Source organism: Hakea prostrata, chromosome 2 (assembly GCF_041222555.1).
Source record: "Hakea prostrata isolate BN-2017 chromosome 2, UWA_Hpros_2, whole genome shotgun sequence".
Classification (NCBI taxonomy): Eukaryota; Viridiplantae; Streptophyta; class Magnoliopsida; order Proteales; family Proteaceae; genus Hakea; species Hakea prostrata.
Genome location: NC_142601.1, coordinates 39,217,314 through 39,228,525, shown reverse-complemented (window position 1 = coordinate 39,228,525; position 11,212 = coordinate 39,217,314). Strand labels below are relative to the sequence as shown.

The 11,212-nt window shown below is 37.0% G+C and overlaps 1 non-coding gene across 1 annotated transcript; it reads right to left on the bottom strand.

Moving 5' to 3' along the window:
- Positions 1–6,700: 6,700 nt before the first annotated feature.
- LOC149024323 (small nucleolar RNA R71) lies at positions 6,701–6,807 on the bottom strand. Its single transcript, XR_016171905.1, has one exon. It is a non-coding gene; the product is annotated as a small nucleolar RNA R71 (small nucleolar RNA).
- Between the last annotated feature and the right edge of the window lie 4,405 nt (positions 6,808–11,212).

Sequence of the window (11,212 nt, the reverse complement as noted above, 5' to 3'; positions counted from 1 at the left end):
TTGTCTTTGAACATTGGAGGGAATAGTATGGGATGTTTCCGATGATGCCCATTTACGCTTTCCCAGATTATTGGATATCATATGTAGGACTTGTCTAGTGGTGTTGGCTAGGATGTCCTTGTTGTATCAGACCCGAATCGGAAGGGTATTGAGACCAAACGACCTGTGATAGTAATGTGGATTTGTGGGTGCTCAAGACCGGTAACCAACCCTTGAGAGGACATAGATCACATTGCGGATACTCGTTAGAGGCCATTTATTGGTAGGGTTGCAAATAGCTAGACTTGGGCTCACGGGCGCTCAAGACCGATAACCAACCCGTGAGAGGACATGAGAGCTTCCAGTCTATTATTTGTGAATGACCAATAGGGTTGATGAGTCCATAGTCAACGACTATGCTGACTCTAGTGTGACGGATACCAGAAAGGATCGCCAGGGGCGAGGAATGGAAGTATCTGACTTGATAGAGTAGATGACTTGCATTGGGCTAGGATTTACCGTGACATGCGCCAATACTTATAGCAAATGGTGATGTGAGAGAGTGGTGACTTAAACTCCAGCCATGGATTGTCCCGAGGGATGCAGGACCCATTGCCTACCGGAGCAGAGTGACCAGACCTACCCAAGAAAGTATGGTGCTATGACTTAAAGCATGTCTACCATAGAGACTAGCATACATAAAGTTAGAATCATATTCGCATCATATGTTTCATATCATCTTGCATCATGTTATGTTTTGTATCATGTATTTGTGTTATTATGGATTAACTTGCCTTGATGAGTTCTTTTGAACCCACTCCTTTTGTGCAATGTTTTGTTAGACTATCCTACAGGTGTCGAAGAACTTGATGGCCCCCACTATGAGGAGACCACCGATGAAGCATACTACCCTCCGGGTGCTGGCTACTTTGAAGATACCGCGGGTGATTCTGCTACGTTCCAGCATTAGCTCTACCCTGGACTGGGAGCGGCCGTGTCTAGTGTCTTTTGTTTACACTTATGAGGATATTTTGTATAAAATTGAAGAAACCTTAGTTTGGATGTTTAACTCTTTATTCTATCTTTTGAGACTTGGTTTGTAAACCCTTATGATATTCGAACTACTTTCCACTGCAACTTAGGGAGTGATTTCCGCTCACTCTCTTCTTTTCGATTATATATACATTGGTATCTTTTACTTCCGCACTCTGATTATATTATCTCTTTTAATCTTGTCTTGATCTTATTGTTTATGTGTCATTACTTTGATTATATTGTTCATGATTGTGTTATCGTGTATGTGGGAGGCATGGTTCCTCGATACTTGATCTTCGGGGTTGTGGATCACATACCCGGGTATGCCTAATAGGGTACCAGCTAGGTGGATGCGACACAATTTGCCTTCTTCTTCATGGCCACGCCAACTCTTGTTTAATGATTTTAGCACCAGTAAATTTGACAATGATGAATCGCAACCACAAACATTATTACAGTGACAAGGCCTCAAATCCTTGAAGCAAGGGGTTTATTTCCTTTTTCTTTCTACCTTCTTTCAATTATTTTTCTGATAACACTTCCATTACTCAATTTGATTAAATGATTTCAATGTTTAAAATATTATTTTTCGTTGCCATCTTCTTCCACAAATTTCTGTAAAACTTCCATGTAGAAGAAAGGAATCAAATAACAAAATTAAGTATTTTTGCCAAAAAAAAAAAAAAAAAAAGAGAAATATTCATCATCATCAAAAGAATTAGATTATGTTCTTTCTTCCCCTTTACCTACTATGCTTTTTAAAAATAGTCTTCCACTTCTTCAATGTCAATTTCAGTAATTCTATGGTCTATGGTTTTGAAACCCAAATCAAATTGTGCAATTGTTTGTATAAGAAATAAGAGAAATTGGTTTATTTTCCTCATCTTTAGTTTTTATTCTGAGTTTTCTTCAATCATGTCTTTCTTTTATTCGATGGTTAATTTTTAGAGAAGAAAACTTATTTGTAAAGAGAAAAGTCCAAGTTTATCTTGGGGTTTTTGAGAAAATAGAAAGATACCATATCATCTTAGACTAACGGAGCTTAATAGTAGGGAGAGAATAGTAACTGTATACACAGTTAAAGGTTGGATTAGTAATTTTAAAAAGTATAAGGGATAAAATAGTAATAAAACCAAAGTTTAGGGGACAACAGTAATTATCCCTATTAAGTATTATTTTATCCAAGAAAAAAATTTCTTTTATAGTATAAGTACATGTGTTACTAATTAGACTAACCATGCCTTTGTTTTTAAGTACTAGGTTTGATTAAAATGTATAGTGGGATAATCATATTCAAACCCATTATTTATGAATAAGAAAATCAGTCTTAGTGTGTTAAATTTTAATTAATGTTTTAAATAGAGAAAATTTAAAGACACCCAAAATGAATTGGGCATCCCAATAATATATCAAATTGGTAGGCAAGGGCGGAACCGGGATTGAACATGGAGGGCCAAATAATAAGAGTTTGAATAACCTCTCCATCGGAAAGCATCGACTCTTTTTCGACACACATTGTGTGGGGCCCATTGGGAGTCTCACCTCTGAATTATTTTATAATATTCAGATGTGGGTCCACATAAAAGCTATACTAGGGCGTTCCCTAACAAAATAAGTGACACATTACACTATGGCCCGGGTGTAGTGATAAGTGGGCAAGGGTTAGCTAGGGCGTCCCCTGTAAGCGACGCGTCGCATCAACGCCCGGATGCGGTGATAAGTAGGCAAGGGTTCTCGCGCCGTGGACGAGTGCGGGTAAAGAAGCTAGTCCATAAGCGTAGTGTTTGTAGATTTTAAAAGTAACCGCAAACGCACGGTATCGTGTAGCTAACGGGTCGATCTCAAGGAGATATGCCACTTATAATTCAACTTCTTAATAGTAATGCGAGAGTGGAATGATTCAATTTTTGTTAACTAATTCACTAAACTAAACAATCCTAATCTATACGTCTAATGCAATCTAATTGAAACAAAAAATAAATTAAACACAATCAATGCATAAATAAAAGACAGGAAAAAAATGTGAACAATAAAAATAAAAAGGAAAAAAAAATAAAACCAGTTAGTATGTTAAAGCAGTCAGTAAAATTTAGTTCATAATTAAAATGCAGATGCAACACCACCCGTCACCAGAAGCAGAGGCACGACTGTAGGCTTGCTCCGGTTATGTGGTCCGAGATTATGAATGAATAGGCAGAAAGTAAATAACAGAAAGTAAATAACAAAGCAATAAACAAAGCAATAAAAGGAAAAGGATGCCTTAACCAAAGAGAGGCACGACTGTAGGCATCTCTGATCGAGGATCTAGGGGAAGGAAGAACAATAAATAATGCTGAAAGTAAATCCTAAATTAAGAATATAGAGGGGTAGATAGAAACGGGAATGGAGGGAGGAGAGAAGATTAATAAAGAAGGTTACTTACTTGCGAATTGAACAAACGATTCGAATCTCAACCAACCCTAACAACCAGATCTAGATCTAGAATGATCTAAATCTGCAATTGCTAGACCCAGAGAAAAATCGAATCTAAAAAAATTGAATCTTGAACTTGAAGCTTGAACTTGAATTGCATTACATAAAAAGATTAAACCTAAACATTGAATCTAGAAATTTAAATCTCACTAATGCAAGCAAAGAAAACTAGAGAAAACATAAATAAACTGAAGAGAGAAGAAAGAATGCTTCTACTAAGCTCTAAGACACCTTCTCCTTTGATGGAGTATGCTCTCCTTTCATAGAGTTTACATGAGATATGAAGCACGGCTGAATTTGAATAAAACTCAGGGTTTCTATCTGACTCAGCCAATTAGGGTTTTGACGTACTAATCGCGCCAACTTAGAGAGATCAGATGCATAATTCCACCGTTGGATTTGAGGTTTAAGTAGTCGTGAAGCTCTCCTCCAAAAATCAGCACGATCGGACATCGGATGACTGTTCGATGAAGGGTTTGATCAAAACTGGACAGAGGCATTCAAAAACGGAATTTTTCCTCTTTTTCTTTCTGAATATAATTATTTTTCCTCTTTTTCTTTCTTTAATTAAATCCAAGATATGAGATAAGATATTGAGGTATGCAAGGACTCTTTTCCATTTGGACTCTCTCAATAATATCTCTGTAGATTTGATTTAAAATCTCAGCCGTATATCAAATTTGCCTTCTTTATCTCTTCAATATTTCGGAGTTGGCCCATAGTCACACATCTCTAGCCCATCATGCTCCAGATTAGGCCCATTTTCGCATTTGAGAATTTGAATTGACTTCTTGACGTGTAAAATAGCATGATTCAAGCCCAAAACTCCAAATATTTGCTTAAATCTTGAAAAGTCCTAAAATCTGCAAAAACAACATAAAACCCAAGGTAACTCCACTCTAAGTGTATAAAATGCATGCTTTATGCCCAAAGATTTCACACATAAATGTGCTCATCACGTAGGATTAGATTGGCATCTTGGAACATAGGATTTTTAACTTGTAAGAGCTTAGAATTGATAGATGTTATGAGGAGAAGAAGGATTAATGTAGCTTGCATCTAAGAGACTAGATGGAGGGGTAAAAAAGCCAAAGAGTTGGATGACTTTAAACTTTGGTATACTGGGGATAAAACAAATAAAAATGGAGTGGGTATAATAGTAGATAAAGATTTAAAAAATGATGTAGTAGATGTTAAAAGAGTGGGTGATAGGATTATTGCTATCAAGCTTGTAATGGAGAAAGAATTCAAAAATATAATTTGTGCATATTGATAAGCATGCATTTACCATTATTTATTTGATTTAATTCCCCATACTTATTTAATTAAAGAGATCTAATTGAGTATTTTTGTGTATTTTTCAAGAATAAGGAGATTTTGGATATTAGAGATAATATGGAGTAAAGTTGGCAAATATATTAGATATTGGTGGATTTTAAATCATGACATTCAATCTTTCTGCTCAATAAATCATGAAAAGTGAGATCTTAGCCAAATTGGAAATAGGTGGAGGTCTAAGGAACAAAATTGGTTATAAATCTGAAAATCGGGTAAACAGACCTACCTTCAGTATTTTGGGCATATCTCTCTCGTATGAGCTTGGATTTCAATGATTCAAGATGCTATGAAACGATATTGAAAATATCTACAACTTTCCAGTTTTGAGGTTTTCCAAATTCCGAAATAATAAAGGTCAAATAGACGGGTAAAGAGAGGGGATTCATTGTGTGCGGGATACATAAAAGAGAAGCCAACCACAGAAAAGAGGACGGCGAATGCAGCTCTCATCTCTCTCATTGCTGAAGAAGAAGACCACATCTCTCTCTCTCCCTATGTTTCATCTTTATTTTTCTTATGAACTTTGTAATAATGAGTAGCTAGTTCCTTTGCTTTGGGATGTAGATGAACCATGCTTATTTCATTAAGTTGATTGTTCTATATCTTCTAGTTGATTGTGTTTGAGTTTGGCCAAAGATGTTCTATAACTTAGCGAACTAAGCATGCCAAGCTTCCGCGAAGGACGATAGTCTTGCGAAGATAGGGCATATCTAGGAAGACCATCCCTATTTACTTTGAAGTATAGAGTTATATCGGTTAGGGAAAAAGCATTGGGGATTTGAAATCCCAAAGATCTTCACATATTCACAGTTAACGTTTTACATTAATTAATAGATTTAGTTTAAATTTAGTTTTGTTAAATTCAATCTTAGTAACTTAGCCTTTTAGTTCCCCATAGTTCGACCCCGTACTTTCTGCTTGCTAGATTAGTATAGGATTTTATTTTATTTTTGATTGGTTAGCAACACGATCAAATTTTGGCGCCGTTGCCGGGGAACCAAAGCACGGTTGCTAAGATTGATTTTTGTCAATTAGGCATAATTTTTAGAGTAATTTTAGTGTTTTTTTATTTTTTTTATTTTTCTTTGCTTATTTAACTAATCTCTTTTTCTTTTGTTTTGTAGGTAACTGCAAGAGTAGCGATTCGATAATTAGTTTAAGTTGTTATCTTTTCTTTCTTAGATATAATTGTACTTAGGACTTTTCAATTGTAATATTTGCATTAGCTGGGTTGTTTAGGTTAATTTTTAAAAATCTCCATCCCTCAGATCCCACATGTGTAACTTTTGTTCGAAAGATCACGTGGATTGCGCTTTAGGTACGTCCTAAACTCTCCCTTTTGCTATAGTTATTTTCTTTTAATTTTACTTATTTAGCTTATTCTTTTTTTTATTCTTCTGTGTGTATGCATGGTCGTTGGTCCCTAAACCCTGAGTTGACTCCACTTGACTTAGAGTTAGAAGAGACTTTGGCCAACCTTAGAAGGCAAAGAACCATGGCAAACTATGAGCCTCCAATGAGGCCCTTGAGTGAGCATTTCATTCCTACGATATATACTCCGGTTTCTTGTATTAAGTTGCCTAACATAGAGGCGGCTCAATATGAGATCAAATCTAGTGTGATTCAAATGCTACCATCTTTTTACGGACTTGCCAATGAAGAGCCTTATAAGCACTTAGATGAGTTTTTAGAGGTGTCCTCCACAGTTAAAATTCAAAACCTCTCAGTTGATGCTTTAAGATTACTTCTTTTTCCATTCTCCCTTAAAGATAAGGCTAAGCATTGGCTTCATTTTTTGGACAATGTTAAAATTTCAACTTGGGTAGAAATGCAACAGGAGTTCCTTAAAAAGTTCTTCCCCATTGGCCGTACCAATAGCATTAGGAGAGCGATAACGAGTTTCTCCTAACAAGAAGGAGAACAATTTCATGAGGCTTGGGAAAGACTAAAAGAATTACTTAGAAAGTGCCCCCACCATGCTATTCCTAAATGGCAATTGGTTCAATGCTTTTATGATGGCCTTAGAGACCGACATAGGCAAATGGTTGATTATTCTTGTGGTGGGATTTTCATGCACAAGAATGAGAATGAGGCATGGAAACTTTTTGAGACCCTTAGTGAAAACTCCCAACACCATGCTTCAACAGCTAGGACTGAGATTCCATCCATTGGGCAACAAAAGAGGAGCGGTCTCTATGAGATTAATCCTACCATTGAGATGAGCACTAAGGTTGACTTGCTATCAAAGAAATTGGACCATCTCTTGTCATTAGGACAACAAACCCCATCTCCACTTCCTACAAGTTTCTCTCCACCTAATCAGATTGAAGCATGTGCTTTATGTTCTAGCCTATCCCATCATGTCACTGACTGCTATTTGGCTACACAATACCCTGAATTTTTAAGGAGCATGCACATTTGACCTAAGGAGTCTCTAAATTGGGGAATGATCCATATTCCAATGCCTACAACCCAAGATGGCGAAACCACCCCAATTTTTCATGGCAAAACTCAATGCCCAATTCCTCTAATCAAATACCTTATAGGCCACCACCATTTAATATGTACCAAAATGCCTATAGGAATGAGCAACCATCATCTTCACAACCCTCACATAATTCATCATTTGAGGATAAGGTACTAAAAGCACTTAGTGGCTTAGAGCAAAACACTCAATTGTTGCATTCCCATTCTCAATCCATTAACAAATTGGAAACTCAATTTGGTCAACTAGCTGATGCCATCAGTAGGAGGGAGGTTGGTCAGTTACCTAGTCAACCAATAGGTAACCCTAATCATCAAATTGGGTCTAAGAAAGAACAAGTCCAAGCAGTCTCGGTTGTGACACGCAGTGGGAAGGAATATTATGCACCTTTGCCTACTCCTAAGCCATTGCCCATTGATCTTGAGAGTCAAGAAGAGGTTGATTTGACCCATGAGACTGGCAATGATGCACACAAGCCTGGTAAAGAAATACCACCTGTGAGTATTTTCCATCAATTTCCTTGTAAGGGGTTGCACATTCCGATTGTAGATGGTCCTACTCCTAAATTTTACACTCCCAAAGCCCCCTTCCCTGAAGCTCTTGGGTCCTCAATTCCAGATTCTAGAAAGAATGCTAAGATGCAGGAGATGATTGATTTATTCCAACAAGTTTGTATCAATCTCCCACTATTAGATGCTATCAAGCAAGTCCCAGCTTATGCTAAGTTTCTAAAAGATTTGTGCACCCAAAAGCGTAAGTTGAAGACTCAAACACCTAAAACTGTGCACCTAATCGAATCGATCACTCGGTAATTTCCAACCAACTGCCCCCTAAACTTAAAGATCCAGGTACACCTTTAATTTCATGTGTCATTGGAGATTTATCCATAAGTAAAGCATTGCTTGATTTGGGAGCTAGTGTGAATATTTTACCCTGTTCAGTTTATGATAGGTTTGGTCTAGGAGATTTGACATCCACTAATGTGATTCTACAATTGGCAGACCGTTCAATCAAACGACCCCGTGGGCTACTTAAAAATGTTTTGGTAAAGGTTGAGGATCTATATTTTCCTGTTGATTTTTTGATCCTAGATATGGACAATACAACTACCAATAAGTTACCACCAGTCATTCTTGGACGGCCCTTTTTAGCCATCAATCGATTGCTTGCATCAATTGTAGATCGGGTGTCATGGACATATCATTTGGCAATAAGAAACTTAGAGTCAACATCTTCAATGCATCCTTAAGCTCAAATAGGGATGAAGAGTGCTTTGCGATTAACTTTATTGATGAGGTAGTGGTTGATTATACTCCGAACATGCTTATTGATGATCCCCTACAACATTGCTTGCCATTTGGGGAATCTAACCTAAATATTGAGGAAGTCAACACATTGTTGGACTCTTCCACTTCTTTGGAGCAGTCACCATTCACATTTAGATTTGAGCCTCCACCTCCATTGGCTGCTTCTTACTGAGTCTGGCTGAAGACTCTAAACTTAGCGCTTTATGAGAGGCAACCCATTTGTATAGATGTTATTTCTTGTTCTTTTTCTTCTCTTTTCTTTGTTTGTTGTTAAGTTTTACTGTTGCGTGCTCTATCATGATTTCAAACATCGGGTACACTCTTTCCTCTATTTGCTTCTATTATTTTTTTTGCATGCACTGAGGTCATTGCATAATTTACGTGTGGGGGGGTGTCAACTCGAGTAAGACTTGTTGATAGTTGGTAGAGCATTGTCACAAAGATAAAAAGTGCCTAATTTTTTATGGCTTTGGTAAGATAAATGTTTTAATTCCTTGCTTAGATACAAAATGAGAGTTTAAGTGTTTTAGAAATCCCATCTGATGTAATGAACACCCTCTTGAGAGAATAGTAATGGGTTTTACATTTTGAGACCGAGGTTGAATCGGAAAATAGGAATTCCAGGTAGTCCAAAAGGTTTGACCATCTAGTTATCTTGTATTGCCTTGTGCTTATGGTGACAAGTTGAGACCAATTTTAGACTATTTAAATGTGAAGTGAATTGAAGTATAATGTGAAAAAAGAAAAAGAAAAAAAAAATGCTGAAGTTTAAAGGTTAGACCTCCTTCTTAGTAACCGAGTCTCGGTGTCACCAACATCGTGCTTCGCGTCAAACAGTTGGGGTGTCTTTGGTCCAGTCTTGGCCTGTAGCCTAGTTGGCTTGAGTAAGTAAGTTCGAGGGGTATTCTACACCTAGTCCCTTAAAGCCATCTGGCTTGAGAGCGGCTGACCCAACACTCGTTACATAGGCCATCTAGAAAGCTTAAGAGGCAAGACATTGCACGGACTAGAACTGTGACCATTAAAGAAAGAAGTGAATTAATGTGCTTATAAAGGTGAAATGTCTAAGAAGGTCAATATTGCTTAGATCTTGAGTTCTTGGTATTATTTGGTACATAGTTTAGTCTTATCTCGAGGGTGAACTGGTAGACTGAAGATAAGAAGAGACTTCTCGATTGAATTGTTTGCCTAGAGCTAGACTCAAGAGAGGGTGTAAGAGCATAAGTGTGGGGGTGCCTATATTCCCTTTAATCTTTAGTGGCGTGTCTTTGTCTTGGAATCTATCTTTCTACTCTTACTACTGCCAGAATAATTAGAAGAGCACTTAAGAATTTGTGTGTATATTCTCTGCAAACACTCACGAGACACAACTCGTCCACTAGGGTAACCTAGGGGTTTAAAGGCTTGTTGCACATGCTAAGTGCAACCGTGATTCCTACGAAAGTGAGTTAGGTTTTTCTTTCTTTATTTTTTGTATTAGTTTTATTTTTTTTGTTTTGCTCGAGGACTAGCAAACACTCAAGTGTGGGGGTATTTGATAAGCATGCATTTACCATTATTTATTTGATTTAATTCCCCATACTTATTTAATTAAAGAGATCTAATTGAGTATTTTTGTGTATTTTGCAGGAATAAGGAGATTTTGGATATTAGAGATAATATGGAGTAAAGTTGGCAAATATATTAGATATTGGTGGATTTTAAATCATGGCATTCAATCTTGCTGCTCAAGAAATCATGAAAAGTGAGATCTTAGCCAAATTGGAAATAGGTGGAGGTCTAAGGAACAAAATTTGTTATAAATCTGAAAATCGGGTAAACAGACCTACATTCAGTATTTTGGACATATCTCTCTCGTATGAGCTTGGATTTCGATGATTCAAGATGCTATGAAACGATATTGAAAATATCTACAACTTTCCAGTTTTGAGGTTTTCCAAATTCCGAAAGAATAAATGTCAAATCGACGAGTAAAGAGAGGGGATTCATTGTGTGCGGGAGACATAAAAGAAAAGCCAACCACAGAAAAGAGGACGGCGAATGCGGCTCTCATCTTTCTCATTGCTGAAGAAGAAGACCACATCTCTCTCTCTCTCTCTCCCTATGTTTCATCTTTATTTTTCTTATGAACTTTGTAATAATGAGTAGCTAGTTCCTTTTCTTTGGGATGTAGATGAACCATGCTTATTTCATTAAGTTGATTGTTCTATATCTTCTAGTTGATTGTGTTTGAGTTTGGCCAAAGATGTTCTATAACTCAGCGAACTAAGCGTGCCAAACTTCCGCGAAGGACGATAGTCTTGCGAAGATAGGGCATATCTAGGAAGACTATCCCTAATTTACTTTGAAGTATAGAGTTATATCGGTTAGGGAAAAGCATTGGGGATTTGAAATCCCAAAGATCTTCACATATTCACAGTTAACGTTTTACATTAGTTAATAGATTTAGTTTAAATTTAGTTTTTTTAAATTCAATCTTAGTAACTTAGCCTTTTAATTCCCCATAGTTCGACCCCGTACTTTCTACTTGCTAGATTAGTATAGGATTTTATTTTTGATTGGTTAGCGACACGATCACATATGCACCTCAAGTAGG